Source organism: Neophocaena asiaeorientalis, unplaced genomic scaffold, assembly GCF_003031525.2.
Source record: "Neophocaena asiaeorientalis asiaeorientalis breed wild unplaced genomic scaffold, Neophocaena_asiaeorientalis_V1.1 scaffold534, whole genome shotgun sequence".
NCBI lineage: Eukaryota > Metazoa > Chordata > Mammalia > Artiodactyla > Phocoenidae > Neophocaena > Neophocaena asiaeorientalis.
The window spans coordinates 1,386,042-1,409,202 of NW_020172826.1; the positions used below are offsets into that span (position 1 = coordinate 1,386,042).

General features: G+C 38.2%; 1 protein-coding gene and 1 pseudogene across 1 annotated transcript in view; one reads left to right on the plus strand and one right to left on the minus strand.

The window, feature by feature from the left end:
• The window catches only part of COL25A1 (collagen type XXV alpha 1 chain), a 466,880-nt gene that overhangs the window by 436,792 nt on the left and 6,927 nt on the right, over positions 1 to 23,161 (minus strand). The window lies entirely within an intron of this gene.
• Positions 9,003 to 23,132, plus strand: LOC112397678 (40S ribosomal protein S3a-like; annotated as a pseudogene).

The window sequence follows — 23,161 nt, forward strand, 5'->3', positions numbered from 1 at the left end:
AGAAGGACAGGATACCCAGTCTCAGGTCCGAAGGCACCCCTTGCTAAGGAGAACACCCCCTCTTTGTTCCCTCCTTCACGGTGACTCACCGTTGCTGCCCCTTCACCCATCCACATAAACCTGTAGAGCCTTAAGGGGCAGGACCCTCTCCAGGAACCTTCCCCTGGAGGATGCAGTCCAGCCCTGCTTCATGACAGCTCAGGCATTTAGAGCTACTTCTCCACTCTTGAGCTTTTTCTCAGTTATCCTTATTTAATATTTATACTATATAACACTAATGGTATATGTGAGCAGGCCCTTTTTGCACAAAATTACACTAGTTCATTCACTCAGTAAATATTTACCAAGACTCTGTCATGTGTCGGGCCATGTGTTAGGCACTGAAAAATTTATGGCATGTAATTCTTTCAATAAAAACTAGAATTTAAAGACCATGGGCTTCCCTGGTGGTGCAGTGTTAAGAATCCGCCTGCCAATGCAGGGGACATGGGTTCGAGCCCTGGTCCGGGAAGATCCCATGTGCCATGGAGCAACCAAGCCCGCGCACCACAACTACTGAAGCCCGTGCGCCTAGAGTCCGTGCTCCTCAACAAGAGAAGCCACGGCAATGAGAAGCCCATGCACTGCAACAAAGACCTAACACAGCCAAAACTAAATAAATAAAATAAAATAAATTTTAAAAAAGACCAGAGGCAGGGGACTTCCCTGGCAGTCCAGTGGTTACGACTTTGCTTTCCAATGCAGGGGGTGTGGGTTTGACCCCTAGTCTGGGAACTAAGATCCCACATGCCTCGTGGCCAAAAAAACAAAATGTAAAACAGAAGCAGTATTGTAACAAGTTCAATAAAGCCTTTAAAAATGGTCCACATCACAATAATCTTTTTTAAATAAATAAATAAATAAATAAAATAAAGACCAGAGGTATCTAAGACTTACCCAGCACAATTATTATATTCCATTTATTTGACACCTTCCTACATGCCAGCATTATGCTAGATGCCCACAATACATTGTTCCTAATTTTTAATGGATATTAATATTTCTATTTTATGGATGAGGAAACTGAGGCTGGATGGATTTCAGTCATTTGCCCAAGGTCAAACAGTTGGTAAGTAGCTAGGTCAAAATTAGAGCCAGCTCTCTCTGGTTCCAAAGTCTAAGCTCTGCTACACCTAAGATGGCTACACCACTGCTGCCTCAGTGGAAAATAAGCAACTTTCCTTTTTGTATTAATTTAGAATATAGTGTCATTTTTCTTTTTCATTATTATTTTTACTCAAAAACACTTAAATGCAAAATTCCTAATAACATAGAAAAGCAAAGCTAAAATGTAAATTTAGTGAAGGCAGATAAAATAATGTTGGCTGCTAAAGGAAGCTGGGAGAGAAAATGACAAATTTTATAGTGTACTTCGTTCTATTTTACCTAGCTGAATATGACATTATTTCCTCTGGCCTTCTTTACTCTATGGCCTTAAATAAGTGGCTATTAAAGAGAATAGTCTTTCTTTAGCTAAAATAAATTAGGTGAATATAGCTCTTTCACTTGTGTGATGAAACACCCCCAGGAGACCAACTATATCAACTTCTACCTTGTGTTCTCAGTAATGTGAAAATCCCATCTACCATGTTGGATTTGGTCTTCAGAGGCCTACATTTTCAAAGCCTCTGTAATTCATTATATTAAATATTATTTAGTACCAGTTACATGCTACGAACTATGCAGAAGAGAAATCTGACCAGCACCTTTCCAGGGAGTTCTCTACATAAAAAACTTCAACCCTGGACACCATAGTTATTTTTCATACTGATGGGTTCCTTTTTACTTCAAATTTTTTAAGATGGGGCTGAGAACCGAGGGAGAAAGTATCTAATTTTTACAGCATTCATGCTAAACTTTTTCAAAGGATTGGCAGGGGTAAAAAGCCCATATCCTCTCAAAATTCTATCAGTGTTTTCATTCTAAACACTTTTTTCTGGAAGTCCTCACTCAGCATGCAGTGCATATTTGCAAATTTTTGAAAAGTTGAGTTAAGAATCAAGAAGTTTCTTTCCAGTTGTATCACAATAAAATCATGGAGGGGGCTGACGTTCGTCTATTAATGTGTGCAACAGTGTGCAAATGAACCACCACTTTCTACACCCCATTATTAAAATACACCAAACTGTTACTCTCCGTACATAGCCAAATTTTAAGATAAGAATATACTTTGGAAATCATTTAATCCAACTCCATTATTTAAAGGATACAGAAACAAAGGTAATTATGAGAACATTACCTAGGATTAGCCAAATAATCTCTTGTAACATGAGTTCATTGATATTTGTGTTTCCCAACTTTTCATAAAGCTCTTTGAAAGCAGAGGTTTTCCATCAAATGCACACTGAGTATGCACCGAGTATGAAGGAGGCACTGTGTAGGCTAAACAGGCCCAAAAATAAATAATCGAGAGTGATTACGTCGAGTCCTCAGCAGGGCTTTTGACTATGCCTGGAAGATTTGCAGGGAGGCATATCATGTGGACTGACATTTGAGCGGGTCTTGAAGGATGAGCACGGAGAGAAGGAGAATAGAGAACATTCCAGGCAAAGATAAGGAAGTAAAGACACAAAGTAGGAACCCAGCATGCCTGAGGAAATGAAGGCTTCCTATGTCGGAGTACTAAGCGCTGTGTCAAGTGGGCTTCATCCTAAAAACAATGGTGAACGAATGGAGATATTTAAGCATGACATAAGATTTGCACTTTGGGAATGTCCCTATATGGCCTTGAGGAGAATCACCTGTGGGAGAGAGGATGGTAGAGGAGAGGCTGATATCTGAGCTAAGTCCGTGACAGAGAGGAGGAAGAGAAACCAGATGCCACATTGGATTACTTCCTTTGTAACCCCTCACACCCATCAGCCCACTAAAATACTCCAAGCTTGCCAGTCTCAATTTATACAAGAATAAAGATTATTGTGACTGTCTGAATTACTAAGCAGAAGTCTTCCAACAAAAGGTAATGAGAGGTTTTTTTTGTTTTATTTTTTAACGTCTTTATTGGAGTATAATTGCTCTACAATGGTGTGTTAGTTTCTGCTTTATAACAAAGTGAATCAGTTATACATATACATATGTCCCCATATCTCTTCCCTCTTGCGTCTCCCTCCCTCCCACCCTCCCCATCCCACCCCTCTAGGTGGTCACAAAGCACCGAGTTGATCTCCCTGTGTTACGCGGCTGCTTCCCACTAGCTATCTATTTTACGTTTGGTAGTGTATATATGTCCATGCCACTCTCTCACTTTGTCACAGCTTACCCTTCCCCCTCCCCATATCCTCAAGTCCATTCTCTAGTAGGTCTGTGTCTTTATTCCCGTCTTACCCCTAGGTTCTTCATGACCTTGTTTTTTCTCCCTTATATTCCATATATATATATATTCCATATATATTCCGTATGTGTTAGCATACGGTATTTGTTTTTCTCTTTCTGACCTACAATAAGAGTTTTTTAAACTAAAAGTGAATTGATTGTATAAGAAATAAATTCCCCAGATTTTTATTAAACTAAATGCTAATAATTGAAAATTTAAATTTACCTCAAATTAGCCAAGTGTCACACAGAATCTTATATAGTCCTGTGGAAGAACCAAACTGGCACTGAACTACATCAGCAAATTGGGCTGCTGAATAACCATTTATATCCAGAAAATTAACGTAACCTTTGCATTTCTTGCTTGCCAGAAGATAACAAAATGCCAAGTTTTCAAAATAATATTTTCATATGATTATTACTTCTGAATAGATATATTTAGTTGATTGAAAGCAATTATGTTTGACCCAATGCTTTCCAATATTATCAAAAGTACCAATGGCCACCTTTCTCAGTGTGTCAGCAATCCTATTTTAAGGAAATTATCACTCTGTGCATCAGAAAGAGACCCATCCTAGTAATTAGAAAAAGAAAAGGCTGACACCTCCATCTTGGGCAAGTGGCATTACCTCTGGGTCTCAGTTTTCTTCCATGCAAATTGTGATAGTAATGTCTGTCATATTTGCTGTCCAGGTTGCTATAGAGATCAAATGACTATAAAAATAAAGAATTTTTAAAGGACATTTCTTCTTTACATGGCAAAAAGCAGGACTGCCTGACACAGACCTGAATCCTCTTTCCTCTAAATAGAGTATACAATCAGTACCAATCACCTTAAAAATCAATCACGTATTATGTGATGTTTCTTTGCATATTCATTACACAATCCCAAATTTTTCAAAGCATCTTTTATTTTCCTGTCAATCAAATGTTCTGTTTATTTTTTCAATTTTAAAAGAGTTGATAATCAAAACTCAATCCAAAAATCTGCTTTTCTGATTCTCTAATTAAAAATACCCTAATTTTCTGGGTACAGATTACTTTCATCTCAAATTTCCAATTCTGTGTATAGCAAAAAGAGATGAAAAGAAAAATACATAATTTAATAAGATTCTAATAAATTAAGCAGCTATTCTTTTTAGCTTTAGACTGATTTACAGAGGGAGAAATCTTTTCCATAGATTAGTTGACAGTTGTGGAAAGTAAAGTATTACCTTCCATATAGTGAATACATATAAAGATCTTTCATCTAATATTTGTCAATATTGTTGAATATATGGGAAATACGCCAAGCCCTAAGGGAAAGAGGCAATCACATAAAAATGCTAAAAAATATCTTGCCAATTAATTCTGTTAAAACAAAGAGTTTAAGAATTCAGAGAAACTACCTCCTTCTTTGTAAAGTTAAGTACTTAAGATTCTTGAAAATATAAACGGAAAAATCATATTCTATACATAACTGGAAAATAATTACTAAACTCAGCAAGTAAAACTGGTATAATGGATATTTAAGTAGCCTGGTGCAATACATATGGTTATGATACTTATAAATTGTCTAGAAACATTATACTGTGTATCATACAATATACAGATGATTAAATTTATGAAAATTTTCACCATGTGTTAGCACAGTAAAAACCATTGATTATATTTTATCATAAATAATTGAGACCCAGAGTTATTGATTTTTGAACTTTCCTTTGATTGTGTTTAAAATACAAAATTAGTTTTTACACAGAAGGTACATGTATATACAATGGCCCTCTTTATGGAGCCAGTGTTTTACTAAGTCCCTTTTTGTCACTCTACAAAAGAGCAGGCTTAGCCTACCAACAAAACAGCTGAAAAGAACAGTAGCAAAGAGTAAATGTCCCCCTTCTGGGTCTATAAAAACTGTCCCTTCCCATCATGAAGAAGGTGGGCATGTAACATGGCTGGGAGGCAAGTACTGGAGTTATTGTGCATTGTGTATGATCTCAAGTGGAGAAAACCATCTGTCCTTTTGCCCTGAAAAAGGACCCCCTGTGAGCCTCTTCTCATGGACCACTACAGTTTCCGTCAACCCTAACACTGCATAGGCTTTGAACTGATGTCTGACTGCCACAAAAGTTCATCGCAAGCCACTTTTCCCCAGAGGTTTCATAGGGTTTAGTATGAGGTGACCAACCATGGCCTAACAAAAAGATTAGTGTGTCTGGGCACAAAGCAAGATAGAGATATGAGTGACGCTCTTTGTAACATCTTGCCACACAGAACAGAGAACAGTGGATGTAGTCAACTATAGAATATGCAGAGGCGCCTGAGGGAGAAGAAAAGAGGACTGGAGAGGGAATCTGTCTTCACTTAGAAACAAGTGATCTTTAAGGCCAACAGGCATCTTCCCAAAGAGTTTTAATAATTCTGTCTCTTTGTATAAGAAATATTAATAGAAATGACAATTTTATCCAACCTCAGGCAAAATTAAGAATATAGTGCAAAGTTAGGTTTCTCTCTGTAAAGTTTTCTTTAGAAGGCAATCACTTGGTAGAGCTGTAGAATTATAACAGGCCCTAGGGGTTCTCTACCCACCACCCTGAAGACAAAGCGGTAGAAGCCTTTCTTCAAAATCTTTGACAGGAAGTCATGTGAGTGTTTTCTTCCTCTCATCCTCCCTCTACTGGGCAAACACTACAGATCGTTCAATGTTAAACTCAAAGACAATCTCTTCTATAGTCTTTCCTGGCTCACTCCACGTATACTGCTCTCATAGAACTGATAACATTTAATAATGTTTATTACATGTCTCTTCTTACTAGATGATAAGCTCTCAAGGATAAAGATTGTGTCATATTATTGTGTACACCTTAAGACAGTGCTTGACACATAGAAGGCAATTAATAACTATATGTACTGTAATTCTTGAAATCTCCCCCATGATGGACAGCCCAGCACGTGAGAAGGAAGACATTTTTTTTTAGATTTTTTTTTTAATTGTAGTTGATTTACAATGTTGTGTTACAAAGGAAGCCATTTTTACACAACCTTGCTGTTGGGGGGTGGGGGGTGCATAGCAAGATTTATTCCCTGTTAACTTCCACCTGGATCCAAGTTCTGCCCTGCAGTTCTAAGCAGACATAGTCCACCACGCATCTGATGACAGCCACCCTGCTTTCCTTAACATCACTACCACCATCTCTAGCTCTTGTCTCTTTAAAGCTAAACGTTCCCATTTTCTGCTGCTGTTATTCCTACAAGATAAATTTTAGATGTTTTTTAAAAAAAAAAAGTTTAGATGTTTTTCATCCTCATTGCTTTCCTCTAGAACTGCTCTAATGTGACAGTATTTCCCTTAAAACTAAACAAAATGCTACGTGCATGGTTCAAACTGCATCTCACCCAGTAGAACTACTACCTACTTGTTCCATGCACAATACTGTTATTGATACAACATTATGTGTCCCCCTTTGCCTTCTCCTTGGTGTCCTTCCATCTGTGCTTCTGAAAGGGATGACTGAAAACTTCAGTGGAATTAGGACCTGTTTTCTCAATGACAATATATTTAACCAAACAGACAGGAAACCCCTGTGTAAAGTCCATCATCATCCATACATTCATACTAATTTAGAACTTTTCTTAAAAGCCCAAGATTATAAGCAGTTGCTTCAAGGAATTAGCCTGATTGAAATACAAGAGGCAGGAGTGGCGCAAGAGAGGAAGGAGGGACAATCTTACTAATTTCTTCAGTTTTGAAACAAAAAATTTTAAAAATTTCTCTTCTCAAAGTAACTAGCAACTAATTTTGGATTTTTTTCCTATAAGTAAATATCAGAACAATGTCCCAAGAAAATCTGTTTTCCTACACTTCAAACAACAAATAAGAGTCTACTGAAAATATTAACACAGTTCACAGAGAAATTTCACTCAATAGTAAATACGTTGGGAATCTTTCATAGAACTTAGATTATTTCCATGTATCTGACACTACTTCTACAGACCAATATTAGAGTTTTCTGGCCAATTAACGTGTCTTGTTATCATTATGTTACACCATGACTTGCATGTGAATATTTTCTCAACTCAATATGTGCTATTATTTTAATGAACTTGAGATGAATCAGCACATCAGTTCCGGCCACCTCTCTGCAGCACAGTAATAGAACTTGATCTATATAATTTCAAACCCAGTATAATCTACTAGCTAGCATGCAACTATGGAGCTTTATAAATGTACAATGATTATATCCTCTGTCTAGCATTCATATTTCATATATGCTGAAATGGTATACTGAAATAAGAAATTATTTGGCAGCTCCAGCAAACAAAAAGGCTGGATGGCTTAAATGATTAAGTATTTTTTAATTTAGTCCTGTAATTCCTTGGGGAATGTTTTTTATGTTTTTCCTATGAAAGTTACTTTGTAGAGCTGAACGACCACTTACTAATTCTTACAGTATTCTGAAGAATTAAATATACAACCATATATATAAGAAATGTATTTCTTATGAAAATTTACAATATGCTACACTGAGTACTTAGGTCTGGCTAATTGTGAGAAATTGCCTTCTGCTAATGATGTGGTTAAAATAAGAATATTTTCCCCACGGAATACCTTTCAGTTTCAATTCTGTTCACGAAGAATTTGGTGACTTGGACAAGAGGTTCACCTCCCTTGAAGAACTCTCTTGACAAATTATTTTTTTAAGAAAGTAAACTAATCCTCCAATTTGTTACAACTGGTTTAATATTCAAGTTCAAATTCTGCTTTAATTGTAGTTATAAGACTTTCATAGTCAAGGGCCAAGGAAGGCAACTGATCTAGTGTTTAGCCATTAAGAAGGTAACTTTATGGTTTTTTTAAAAATATACATCTCTCATAATTAGAAGCAAACTACCAGTTCTTGAAAAGTAAAACAGTGTATAAAAGCAAATAATCTAATATAAAAGATATTTTATAAAACATGTCTTCTGCAGAACAGACCACTTCTGAAAATCCTACAATTAAGGGTACAAACATGAATAATCAGCTCTAATAAAGAAATCCCAATCTATGATTCTAAGAGTACTGAGAGATGGGGCAGGGTCTAGCAGCTAGCAAAGGATCTACATCATCTTATGGGGAAGCTAGGGTTCCTAGAGCTCTTCCAAAAAACTGATCTGCACCCCCAGTTTCAGAGCAAGCATATTCTCACAGAAGCCTTCAGAGCAGAGCCAATGCAGAAACACTTCACTATTTGATGATGATCCTTTTAACAGCTTGAATAATCACACTGAGATTCAAGTATTTGCCTCGGTCTTAAACTGGTGTCTTTCACACAAGTGAATGCTAACTCTCTGGGTCTGCTTTAGGACCAAAGAAAACATAAAAATATTAAGCACTTCAACAGGCCTGAACAAAGAAGATGAAAATATGAGCAAATTTTAAGTATTCCCTTCTCTTTACCAAAGTGCATTACTCTCTGTTTAAAAGATGTTTTAAGATGAGAAACAACCCAAATGTTTATCCATTGACAGTATTGTTTCAATTACACATCCATTCAATTGAATCCTATTTAGCTGTTAAAGCAACAAAGGATGAGACAGTATCACCTATAAAATATTCTTGCCAAAAATGCTTAACCTGAATTTTATCAATTTTATAGGAAACACACCCTTTTGGCTCTCAAAGCAGCACCATGGTGGTCGGCAAGAACAAGAGCCTTATGCAAGGCAGCAAAAAGGGAGCCAAGAAGAAAGTGGTTGATCTGTTTTCTAAAAAAGATGGGTAGGATGTAAAACCACTAGCTATGAGAACTACAGGAAAAACACTAGTCACAAGAACTCAAGAAACCAATGTTGACCTGATGACCTCAAGGGTCATGTTTTCGAAATGAGCCTTGCTGATCTGCAGAATGATAAAGTTACATTTAGAAAATTCGAGATAATTACTGAGGATGTTCAGGTAAAAAAACTGCATGACTAACTTCCGTGGCATGGATCTTACTTATGAAAAATGTACTCTACAGTCCAAAAAAAAAAAACGGTAGACCATGATTGAAGTTCATGTTGATGTCAAGGCTAGTGATGGTTATTTACCTCATCTGTTCTGTGTCAGCTTTACTGAAAGTCTCAACGGAGTCAGAAGGCCTCTTTGCTAAGCACCAGCAGACTTACTGAAAAAAACCTAAAAAGTTTCAAGACGTTGCTTAATTTTTCTTTTGTGATTAAGAATGCACTCAAGCAACTAGAGTGTGAGTTTGTTATGAACTGACTCTATATCATGAGCTGAAAATTGCAGTCTTGAACAAATCCCTGACATCAGCTTACTATATTTTTTTAAATTCTTCTCTTTTCCAAAAACATTAGAAAACGTAGATTCCAAATAAATACGGTATTTTTAAAAGTTAGAGAGACGGGGTCTTCCCTGGTGGCACAGTGGTTGAGAGTCCGCCTGCCGATGCAGGCGACACGGGTTCGTGCCCTGGGCAGGGAGGATCCCACATGCCGCGGAGCGGCTGGGCCCCTGAGCCATGGCCGCTGAGCCTGCGCGTCCGGAGCCTGTGCTCCGCAATGGGAGAGGCCACAGCAGTGAGAGGCCCGCTTACCGCAAAAAAAAAAAGTTAGAGGGACGGAAATAACAGTTATTTTGACATTTTAGCTTCCTTTCTAATCAAACAGAAGAGATTCTAACTTTGCAAGGAAGGACTAGCACTCCACACCTTAAGCTGCCTTTATTTATTTCTTGTTTTTGCGGTACGCGGGCCTCTCACTGCCGCGGCCCCTCCCGTTGCGGAGCACAGGCTCCGGACGCGCAGGCTCAGCGGCCATGGCTCACGGGCCCAGCCGCTCCACGGCATGTGGGATCTTCCCGGACCGGGGCACGAATCCGTGTGCCCTGCATCGGCAGGCGGACTCTCAACCACTGCGCCACCAAGGAAGCCCTTAAGCTGCCTTTAGAATGCTTAATTGGCCAGATGGTCCGTTCTGGAAGGTAGATGGATATGAGCTGGCTGTGACCTAAAGGGACAACTTAATGGTGGTTAACAACTAATAATCTACTCAAAGCATATTTTTACATGCAGGAAGCTCAATCGCAGTCAAGAATAGGAAAAGCCACTTCCAAGTTCTTCATGGTTATGTAACAGTTATTCATCTGTTTTTTCCCCAAAATACTGGTTTAAAAGATTATGTCCAGCTATTTAATAAGGAGCAACACTAAAGTAAAGAAAACAACAGTGGGTGTAAGACTATATAAGACCATTTGCTAGTCACTCTACTAAACTTTCTTCCTTGAAAACACTTCCCTTCCTTGAAAACCCCTAGAACAGGGACTGTTCTTTCTAAGTTATAGTCAAATGCATTGTCAATATAATCATGAATCCTTGCTGAGTTTACAGAATATGTCAATATGCCACCCTGCAGGCAGGAGAAAACCAACTTAATGGGGAAACTGATGAGTCACGCCGTTAACATTCTGTTTTTGCTTCAAGTACGTTTGAGAAACTAGTTCACCTCTCCATGAAATCGTGTTTTTATATGAAGAATAAAGTTCATACTAAGCAATTCTTCAGCTACTCCAAAAATACAGTAGAATGTTGATAGATTACTGACTGCATTTTAAATCCATCTTTCCATTGAATAAGAGCAAAAGAAACCAAAGTTTCTGCAAAGCCTTCAGGACAAAACTTCAAGAACAGTCAAGTGCTTCAGAAATGATTATTATAATCAGAATACTCTTTTGTACTTAGAACACTAGAATATTTTTCCCTCTATAGCACGAAAACTAAACCAGAGCTAAATGGTGAAAAAATGAACAGACTTTGGAAGGAATTGTGAGAATATTTCACTTAACTATAGAATCAAGAACAGTTTAAAATATTTTTAAATACCATTTGCTAATTCTTTATACTATGGTTGTATTACCCCCTGCCTTCAAAAGTTCCCTACCACGCCAGTGAGGATGCCAAGAGATCAGCACTTCTATTCATTTTCTAATGTGCAATTTGTATGCATTGTGGGCTGTAGAAATGTTTGTAATATTTGAATCGCCAATTCCACTTATAGGTAATTATCAGCGATCCACACAAAGACATATATCAGATTATTCACTGTGAAGTTATTTATAAAAGCATTAAAATAATTAAAAGGCACAAAAAGAGAGAAATTGTTAATGGGGAAAGGGAAGGAGTAAGGGGCAACATAGGGGTAGGGGAGTAAGCGGTACAAATTATTAGGTATAAAATAAGCTACAAGGATATATTATACAACACGGGGCATATCAACTATAAATGGACTATAACCTTTAAAAATCACTATTTTGTATACCTGTAACCTACGTAATATTGTACAGCAACTATACTTCAATAAAAAAATTTTTTTAAGCTATGTGAATGCTTTTAGGTAGGTCTTACACTCCAATTTGATGATAGGATACCCTAGTTTAATGAAAACATTTATCAACCCACAAAACAATTTGCTCTTAAGACATATTTTTTATCTAAACAGAAAAAAAATGTTCCATGACCATAAACAGTTAAAACATGATATATTCCCCATTTTGGAGATTCACAATATACAAATCCTACAGTCCATAAATCTGCTTATATTTGTGTAACCCCGTGCATCTCTAATTTGTCTTGAAACTTCCTTCCTCAGAACATTTGTTAACAGGAAAAGGAAATGGCATTCTGAGGAACACAGCTGGGCACATTGCAATAAACAAAAGACAAGACAACTGAGTGCATGCATCACTGGTAGAAAGACAATTCCAAAGGTACTCATAAATAGATTAATGGCAACCAAAGGGAAAGACTACTAGAAAGCCACTTGGTTCTGTCCTGAGCTCTCTTAAGCTCGGGCATTTCATCACAGAATCCGAAGAAAACAATGTTGGTCGGTTCATTAAATTTCCAAATCATACGAAGCCAAGATGAGTTGGAAATGTATTGAAAGAATCATGATCCGAACAAATTCTGACAAGGCTGAAGTTGGATTCTATAAAAATAGACGAGAATTTAGTGAATAAATATAATATAAAGGCTTGATTTGCCTCCCCCTCCCCCCAAAAAAAACCAAATCTATAAAATTAAGAGTGAGAAAGACAGGATGTAACAGCAGCATAAATGAAAAATAATTAGGGGTTTTCACCAATGCTAAACTCAGTGACAGTTAATAGAATTATGGAACCAGCAAGAAAATTACTAAAATATTAGGCTGCATTAATCAGCAGTAATAGTATCCAGAACTAGGGAAGTTTTCTTCTCTCTCCCTCCGGTATATATGCCCGCCAGGCCATCTGGAGCTTTATTCAAATCAATGTGCAACACTTTAAGAAAGAAGTAGACAACCCGAAATGCCTGAAGGAGTCAAGGGCATTTATTCCAAAAATAAAAACCTCAATAAGAAATATAATAGGTGATTTCAAATATTTGAAGAGTTGTCATAGGACAGAGGTATTTGATTTATTTTTTATGATGCAGGGTGGGGATGGTGTACAGAATCAAATGAATGCCCACAAGAAGATGAATTTTAACCTAACAAACAGAAGAAACTTTTTAATAAGCCAGTCTAAAGACTGAATGATCTATTCAAGAGACAATCATAAGTTAATGACCATTTAACCAGAATGTCACGGAGGGAATTCAAGTACCAGGTGCAAATGTAAGTCTGGATAACCCTTAAAGACACTCCCAGCACTGAGATTCTAACATACTATCAGAGACAGCATTACCACTTGGAGATATTACCAAGAACCACGCAGTACACTCTATATGGAATCAAGGACACCAGTGCCAACGGGTACCAGAAGCTGACTCAGGAGATCCAGTTGTCATTTTGCAGGATTTTGCAAGCCCCATCGTTAAACAGTCATTGTTAAAAGTTAAATTATATAAACTTACAATGAAGTAAATTATATTAAAAACAAAGCTAATAAACACCCAAACTTATCACTTTCTAATGCCACTTTGTTAACTTGCAATTGAGGGAATTCAATTCTGACTCTGGTAGGACATTCACACCTTGGAAATCTACAAATGCTACAAATCGGGGCTTTTTCTTTTTTGAGAGCGGTTAAGTATTTATCATCAGCACATCACATCAGTAGTACCTTTCATCAACAACTATTTATTAAGCTCCCACATATACAGCTTTAGGCTGTGTGAAACAGAAGTACAAATCAAAGCAATCTTCCTCAGGAAACAGGAAAACCAGAACTAGGAAGCAATATCTGAACTTTGAAAAGTGATCTGCCTTTTTATTGAATACATTGTGGTACATTTATACAACGGATTACTCTACAGCCTTTAGAAAGAATGATGGAAATCAATGTGTGTTGGGAAGATACACAACAAACTAATAACAGTAGACTCCTCTAGCGAGGAGTGTACCATTTTTAATACAAATGTTTGCTTTTTTGTCATGTGCATATGTTATTTTAATAATAATAACAATGCTGTAATCAAACACAAAGAAAGAGGTCGACCTTGGGCAATACTTTGACCACCAGGTAAAAAGAGAGAAGCAGCCACAGGGAGAAAAGAGAAGTGGCCTTGACAAAAGCAGTAGAAGCAGAGATAAAATTCTTAAGCTCAGAGGACACTGTACTGGACGCCTCCTGCTGAGGGGATGATAATACGTCCTGACTGTTCTGACCACCTCCCATCTCCTATTCTTCTAGGGCAGCGGTCCCCAACCTTTTTGGCACCAGGGACCAGTTTCATGGCAAACAATTTTTCCATGGATCGGGGGGCGGGGGGCTGGGCGAATGGTTTTGGAATGATTCAAGCGCATTACATTTATCGTGCCCTTTATTTCTATTATTATTACATTGTAATATATAATAAAATAATTATACAACTCACCATAATGCAGAATCAGTGGGAGCCCTGAGCTTGTTTTCACTTGCCAGTTACTGACAGGGTTCTGATATGAGTCTGCCAGTAACTGATTTATCATGGTCTCTGTGCAGTCAAACCTCTCTGTTAATGATAATCTATATTTGCAGCCGCTCCCCAGCGCTAGTATCACCGCCTCAGCTCCACCTCGGATCATCAGGCGTTAGATTCTCACAAGGATTATGCAACCTAGATCCCTCGCATGCGGAATTCACAGCAGGGTTCGTGCTCCTGTGAGAATCTAATGCCACTGCTGATCGGACAGGAGGCGGAGCTCAGAAGGTAATGCGAGTGATATGGAATGGCGATGGGGCGCGGCTGTAAATACAGGTGAAGCTTCACTCACTCACCCGCTGCTCACCTCCTGCTGTGCGGCCCAGTTCCTAACAGGCCACGGACGGGTACCAGTCCATGGCCCAGGGGTTGGGGACCCCTGTTCTAGAGGAGCCAGCTGCAGAGTTGATATTCCTGCCTTCCTTACTCACTGGGTATCCTGAAATCGCTAGCAGTGATTCCGACCCCTGGGGGACATCTGGTAATGTTGAGACACTGTTTCATTATGGAAATTGAGTGCAACTGGTATCGAGTCAGGAGAGGCCAGGGATGCTGCTAAACATTCTACAATGCACAGGACCGCTCCCCACAACAAAGAATTATCCAGTCCAAGATGTCAGCGGTAACAAAGCTGAGAATCCCTGCACCACTGTTACTTAAGGCCACCTGAATGGACCTCTGTTCTTTAAAAGCCAAGAGAGGCTAGCCAAGACCCAGAGATGCTCTCCTCACTAGAAAACATGGCCATAGAATCTGAACTGATATTTAAGAAACCCTGCAAGTCTCCTTAAAAATAACTGCCATGGAAAGTACACTGGAGAGGGGTTAAAAATGTTACACTTGACCTAACAACTCACAGAGATCATTTATATTCAGAAAAACCATCTAATTGGTATGGCACCATCATTTCTGCAAAGTATCACAGTACTCATTAGAGAACTTTTCCATTTTCTAGAAAAAAGTCTCTTAGAAATTCAAATATCAACTCCTCTAACAACACATTGCTATTTTTGAAGTTATGAAAAGTAAATGAAGTGGAATTATGAGTTCAAATACCAATTATCATTATAGTTTTAAATCCATTAAAATTGGATACAGTTGGCTACAGGCTATACTTTTGTAGCTTTTAGTTCTCTTGTAGTCCAGTCTACATATCTGACACCATTGTTCCTTCATAAGAGCTTAGCAGCCTACTTATTTCTTTAAATAGTAAAGCATATGGCACTGGGTCTCATTCATAGTTAATCGCAATAAATATTTTATTAATTGAATAAAAAATTGTTTAAAGACTACTATACACATGACCCCTTCACCTTTGCCAGAGTTGATTGGAGTTAGGTAATACCAGAGGTCAGTTACTACCCACAATATAGAAATTTTACATACTAATATCCAAAATATTTAATATTTATAATCAACCCTCTCCTCCATCTAGTAATATGGGACTACCAGAACATAAGCTGCTTCTGACGAAGCTAAATATTTCCCTACCAAAAAACCCACCACTCACCATGTACTTTCAATGTATTGGCCCTCACCCAGCCCCTATCCTAACATACTTTCTTCCTAGAATGTATACGCAGTGCCGTTATCTAGCTTCAGCCATTCTTCTGCCAAAATTCCAGTGGGTTCAGCCAAAAGGTGGCAGCAACTGAAACAGGTAGAAACAAAGAAGAGCATCCATACACCTGGGCAGCTGAGGGCTAAGCTGTTTGGGATGCTGGTAAGTGAACAGTGTGGGCAGGTAGTGGCAGAAGGGGAGGGAGATCAAACAAGGCAGGGACAACAGGAGAGGTGACTGGCCAAGAACAGGAAATAAATCTTAGAGTATGGACTAAAGACAAGCTGTCTGAAGTAGCAACGCATGAATGAATACGAAGGGAATTGGATGGAGTGTCCAACGGAAAGCCAAACGAGTAGGTAACTGAAGTCAAAGCCAGGATGCCCAAAATAGCAGCACAGAATCCCAGAGGCAACCACATGTTCACACCAGGCAAATATGGCCTATGTAAATGTAGTTGCCTGGGCATAGTGTACCAAAACGCAAGAGCAAGGTCAGCAATTCCTTCTTTTACATTAGTGAAACTACTCACGGATACCCAAATACAGGAAGCTGAGTCTTCCAAAGTGGTCTCTACCTTAAACAAATCTTCAGTGTTACCATTTTAAAGGCTACTTACGTACATCATGCCAGTAATATAGGCATAGCGATCAGCACTAGCCCCCCATGGGTCTAGTACATAAAGTACATAAAGCCTAACTGAAAGGAACTGTCCTTTAAATAATTTTAGCAACAATAAGAAAATTGAGTACCACAAGATAAGAACACGGGTAAAGACAAAAAATAAATAACCATTACTACACTAAAGAGAAAAAAAAAATTCTTACCTAAAGAATTTTTTCCTGTAAAGTTGCTTTAGTGTAATGTAGGGGGAAAATATGCACTCCAGCAGAAAACTATGCATTGTCTAGAGCACACCCTTCCTACTTATGTCATTCTGATTCTTTGGGAGCTATTTTAAAACTCTGTAAGTTGTAGATAACTAATAACAAAGCCAAATAAATCTTGTCTATAGACATGCAAATTCTTTCTGGCTGAGTGCAATTGACTTGCCTCCCTCACTGTGGCAAAGTCCAGTTTTGCCTCCATTTATACATCAATTTCAATATTCTACAACTATAAATGTGTCTGTCTTTAAATCCTCCTTTGAACTGGTTATCACATCTCACCACCTACTTCTTCAATGATTTAAGTGAAGTCATTAACATGTTCATTTTCTATATGTAGGCAAGTCATGGTTTTACCTTTTTTGAAAATTATCTTTTAACAGTAGTTTTGGAGAAACAATTAGTTACTTTTTGAAATTTGGGAGAAATATTGATACTTACCATTGATGTTTTCTCAGTTATACGGCTGGATTTAATCACAAGTATAGCTATTGCCCAGGAAAAGCCTAGAGGTTTGGGGACCTAAGGGTGACAAAGTCCCTGAATGGTCAAATTAGAGGTGGACCGTAGGCCAGGCAGAGTGTCATCCATTGAATGGAGACAAAAATAGAGTTTATATTCATGCTAGAGAAGGGGAGGAAGAGAGGGTGGAAAGGAGAGAGGCCTGACTAGAATGGGAGTTCTCATTCAACAGTACAGAAGACCCTCTATTTTTGTAGTCTCATAGGTAGTACATGGCTACATCCCAAAGACAACCTTGTCCACTCTGTTTGCTAACAACAGCTCACTTCAGGACAATGCTTGTTCATCTCTGTCTCTGGGTGTGTTTGTTGTGTTCATTCTTGGTTTTCAGAAGTTCAATGAACATTATTAATCTCATCACACCCTATAACTATAAAGCCATGTGAATGTTCAAAATGCTAGTGGTATATGACTACAGTTAAACAAAAATGGAGACTAAAAAATTGAAAATGAGGAGAAAAATGATGTATGATATACATATCTAGGGGATAAATGTGACCGATTACAAAATTCCTCTATCTGGGATTTATTTCTTCTTGAGGATTGGGGCTGGAAGCAAGGGTTTTCTACTCAAACAGATGAAGGCTTAAAAGAATAAAATACATTCTGAATCTAATGTGTCATGGGGTCACACATAGAAAACAGAAAGTATACCTCAGACCTCTCAATTCAAGGATACTTTTGGCCATAAAAATAAGTTAACTTTCTTTTTAACATTCCAAAAATCGTAACATAAAGTTTACCACCAACACATAGCATTCCTCATACAGAACTTGATTACAGAACCAAAGTAATATTCAGGAGAGTATCAGAAGTAGCTGAAATCTAAAGCATTAAATAACTATGCACGGAAGGAAACCATATAGAAGAACATAAAGGCCCTGGTTTCTTTACGGATGTAGTTTCTCAATGCTAGAGCTTTTCTTTTATTCAAAACTTCCAGATGCATAACATGTAGAGTAGTACTAAGCCACGCACGCTGTCAAGCTTGCTGCTTAAACTCCTGGGAAGTTGTCAGTATAACCATAGGGTTTTGACAGTATATTTAGGGAATACAGTTTGTTTGGTTAGACCTCTTTTTTGCAGCTCACAATAGCTTTGGCTGGTATACTTGGTCTTTCCAGCCGTTAGTACTTGGTCAGTCTACCTTTGCTGCTTTACTAGTAATTGTCTTCTCTCAAAAGGCAAAGTAACTTAAAAAAGAAAAGTCATTTTTCTCTTCCAGAATTCCTGGAAGTCCATAGTTTAAGGCTGTGGGACTTCCCTGGTGGCACAGTGGTTAAGAATCCGCCTGCCAATGCAGGGGACACAGGTTCGAACCCTGGTCCAGGAAGACCCCACGTAACGCGAAGCAACTAAGTCCGTGCACCAAAACTACTGAGCCTGCGCTCTAGATCCCGCGAGCCACAACTACGGAAGCCTGGGAGCCACAACTACTGAAGCCCACGCCTAGAGCCCATGCTCCGCAACAAGAGAAGCCACCGCAACGAGAAGCCTGCGCACTGCAACAAAGAGTAGCCCCTGCTCACCGCAACTAGAGAACGCCTGCGAGCAGCAACGAAGACCCAACGCAGCCAAAAATTAATTAATTTTAAAAAGACTGTGTATTAAGGAGAAAATAAACTGCTCACCAAAACTCAATAACTTGTACAGTTGTCATTCTACTGTCTGCCCAATAAGACAATCAAGGTGTTGCACTTGACCAAACTACTGTCCACAGCTAGCTACTCATACAGTAAACAGCATTGCTGATGGCACTGGACGTTCACCTCGACGGGAGGAAGAGTTTTGTCTTTCAAACTTCTTTTTGCAGTACTTGTTACAGAATGGTTGTGCCCAGATCTACACTTTCTTTCTGAAATATACTACATATATCCCTTCAGTATTGGCTAAAATGTTGTTAATTCCTGAAGATTTTTCCTATTATTATTTAAACACAGATGCACAATTCATATATTCACATTGTACTGTCAATTTAAATTTTAATACGTAAACATCATCAGTTTAACACAAATAAGAATCAAATCAATAAGTCTCAAAGATCTTAGAAGTATCTTTAATAACAACTTTCTCGCAATATAAATTTTCTATAAATAATATAATTTGGAGATAGTTACTTTATGTACACTACTTTGCAAACCAAGTATTCACTATTAGTTGAAAAAAATCAATTGCTTTAAATAAATATAGAGAAGAGGCAATAGATTGCTGTAACTTGGTGAGAAACTCCCATATTAATATCCAAAATTAAAGAATAAGCAAAAATACAAAGGAAGAAATGTGAAAAAAACACACAAAAAAAAACTGTCATAAAAAACAAGAACAATGTAATGACTTGAAAGCTTAAAAAAATAAGTGACTTTAGGACAAGGGGTGAGGTGAAATGCCGATTTCCTGACGCACAGTCCCACGCTCAATTATACAATGCACTTTTTCAGCTTTCCAGCACTACCTCTATTATTACATCTCCTTTGCTATACTACTAAAACCCATTAAAGAACAGTATTATATTAACAGTCATTTCTGGATTCTATTCATTTTAATAAGTAATTTTGGTCCCATCATTCCTTGTAATGTTTGTAGTTACAGAATTTGGAGATGAGTTGTGTTGACAAACATATGGTATCCCGAGACAGAGGAGCTGGGATCACAGTGGAGATTGGACTTCCAGTAATTTTCTAACAGTATCCAATGGATTCCTAAGGTTTTTTGGAGATCCTCAGGGGCCATCACGCAGGGAGTGGGGTGGGCAACGGAAAGAAAAACCATATAGGGTTTTGGCCTCTGTCCCCTCTGACCTCCAAGGTCAATCACTGTGTGTGTAGCTGACATTGTATCCAATTTCATATACTGGATTTCCTCCTAAGATCTTTTCTAAAGGTTCAGCCTCCTTGAGAAATGCTAGAAAACACCTGAACCACTTGAACTCTAAGGTTTGTATTATTTTTAATATGTTTTGGCTCACAAAGACCTCAGGGAAAATGTTAAAAGGCATAGGGATAAGGATATTAGTGTATGTAAAGAGATAAGCCACAATAAAAGTTCTCAACCAAATCAAGTTGACAGATCTTCATTATGATCATTACGAATTTTTATAGCTAACTTTCTGTAGAGAACTCTACACTAAGCCCTAGAGATACACAGATACAAACCAGAACCCCAGCCATGGAGCTCATAAATGAGATTGGTAGAAATGGAATCACAACCCACTCCCTCAGGAAGTGGAAGGCAATTACCCTGTGAGACCACTTAGCAGTTAGCATCAGGGTCTGCCCACAGGGACACCTGGTCCTTGACACACTTAACTCACTTGACCCCCAACCAGGTTAATAACCATCCTCAGAAAGGCAGCTATTTAAGGTACCTGTGTTCATTCGAACTTCGTCTGCTCTGACCTTGAGCCCTAATTTTTTAGCAGAAAAACGACTTTTAGTATTCCAAAGTTCACTGGCAAAGCCCTAGAATTTGACAGCAATTCTAGCATGACTTTAAAGTCAAATGGTTGATTTTTATGCATGGTTCATGGAAATATTTTATCTTATGATCATATCATGTACATTTAAAAAACGCCAGCAGGATTTTGGATCCCCTGGGACAGAAATTGGAGTTTCACAATTCCTAGAAGCGTAATACAAACAACTTACCTTTAATAACTGTCAGAATTGACCTAAGATACAGGAATATTGGGAAAGAACTGTGCCAATTTTCCAGGCATATTAAATTCTAGCATCTCAAGGATCAAAAGTAATACTACCATTCTGGCCCTGTAATAGACTGGACGGAGAGACTCCTATGAGATTTCTCCCTGCAATTAGCTGCTACGAGAGCAAAAGAGGGTGCTGGGGACAGAGCTATAATGGAGAATTGCTCCGACTCTCTAACAATTGTCCAGATTTACATTATAACAGGAACTCTAAAGTACCAAGCTTGATAAATATGATGGTAAAGAGATATGATTCCAAGAGATTACAGGACACGGGTGGCTTTTTCCTCCCCCTTTTCACTCTCCGTTACATGTGAACTCTTTGATTAAAAAAAGAAAGGAAAGTAGGTTTTACCTTTGACACGACCAGGCCTACTTCTAGTTAGACATATTCTGACTCTTAATATTACCATAATGCACAAGCTAGCGCTGCCTACGATTCATCCAGTTTGCTCAGCCACTTAGCCTAAACATGAAAACTGTATTTAAATACGTGCTGACTACATGTAAAATATAAGAATAAAAACTTTGTGTACATAATTCAGAAGCCTAGAGCTCCTAAAGTCTAAATTATGAATATACAAATAAACAGACAGTTTTTGGCATTCCTGGCGAATCAGATTAAGTGATCAGACTAAGGGACACAATAGGAGAAAAATAAAGAACGCACCCCAACCATCATATTATGTGGTGACTGGAGTTGAAATGGAGACTCCAGATGAAATGACGTCAAAATCACGATAGTGATTCCAAATGATTCTTGATTCTGAGAAATTACCAAATATAAGCACAAAATCTCCAACTGGTAAATTCAATTACATTTAGTTCATTTATTCTAGCTATTGGAATACAAGTCTCAAGTTCATATATGTGAATTGATCTACTAAACAACTGAACGTTTTGACTAATACAAATGTGAAATTTACTAGGTTATTTTAAATATCTTAAAGCTGATAGGACAGTCTAGCATTCAAATATAGATGGAAGAAATTACTTGCTCCTTCCATTAAACTTTTCCATAGCAGACAGAAGTCTGCTAGGAATTTAAGTGAGAAGGAGCTGACAGAACAGAGGAAGTCCCACTATTCAGCTCAGTTCTCCCTCCTTGTGGTCACGAAAGGAAGGTGCCTGCCATCTGGTGGCATTTCTTCAAGGAATCCTATCATTTAAAGGGCATAGAATACTCCAGTGAAGGAATATATGATACCAATGAAAAGTGCTCAATTTTAATTTGTAAGTGGTTTCCACTTACTTCTGCTTCCCACTCTTCTGCATCTCTTCCTTTTTAAAAGTTGACCATAAAACATGTTTTAATTGCAACGTTGCTGAACACATCCCAAATGAAACAGTAACTACGCATGTCTAAGAATTCAGTATGCAGGTGTGCCACAGTCATTTTTAACACAAATTCTAAAAAAATAAATGTTAAATATCATGGTGCATTAAACCACTGTGTGGAACTTCACCCATATTGGCCAACAGGGAGGGTGGGGATGCTTCTGTGTTTAGCAGTCACATACTGGGCTATTGCCTGCAGCCCAGACTGACACATACATTGTTTTCCCATTCTCAGCTTCCAACAAACCACCAAGTAGCATCTACAATGTGGAAGGATGGAATAAAAACACTTTTTCATGATAGGTTTTGAATGGTTTCCACTCAGGATAACATAGATTGATGTCATTTTGATGAGTGTCTAGTGAGGTTCCCCCCCGCAGCAGACAATGCCTCCCTGAACGGTCCAGATTCTGACACGTTTCCCCACCAGCTCTCCATTCACCTAATCTTGTCGATGAGAGGATGCCCTCCTCCTTCATTCCTAGACCTAATCTTGACATTCAAATACTGTTTTTTAAAACGCCACGTAGTTGACTTTACATAGTTACAAACCAATCAGAAGCACTACAGGTTATTAAGATCCTGAGAGGTTATTTGTACCTACGCGTTCTTCAACTCAGCTAGAAAGAACTAACACTTATGCAGAATGCATATCCTTCTCTTAAATAATTCCTGGCTCATGGAAAAACAGAATTACTAAAGTAAGAAAGAGAAAAGAATATTTGAAGGATTTGCTTCTTAATGACTTTTAGACAAGAGAAACAGAGGAGAAGCTAAGAAACAAGAACACTGCTTCGAGACGCAATTTGACCTTGGTCCTTCAGGTGACCGAGGCATTTTGCCAGCTGTCACTACTGACCAACTAAAAATGTTACACCCAAACTGCTGTACTCAT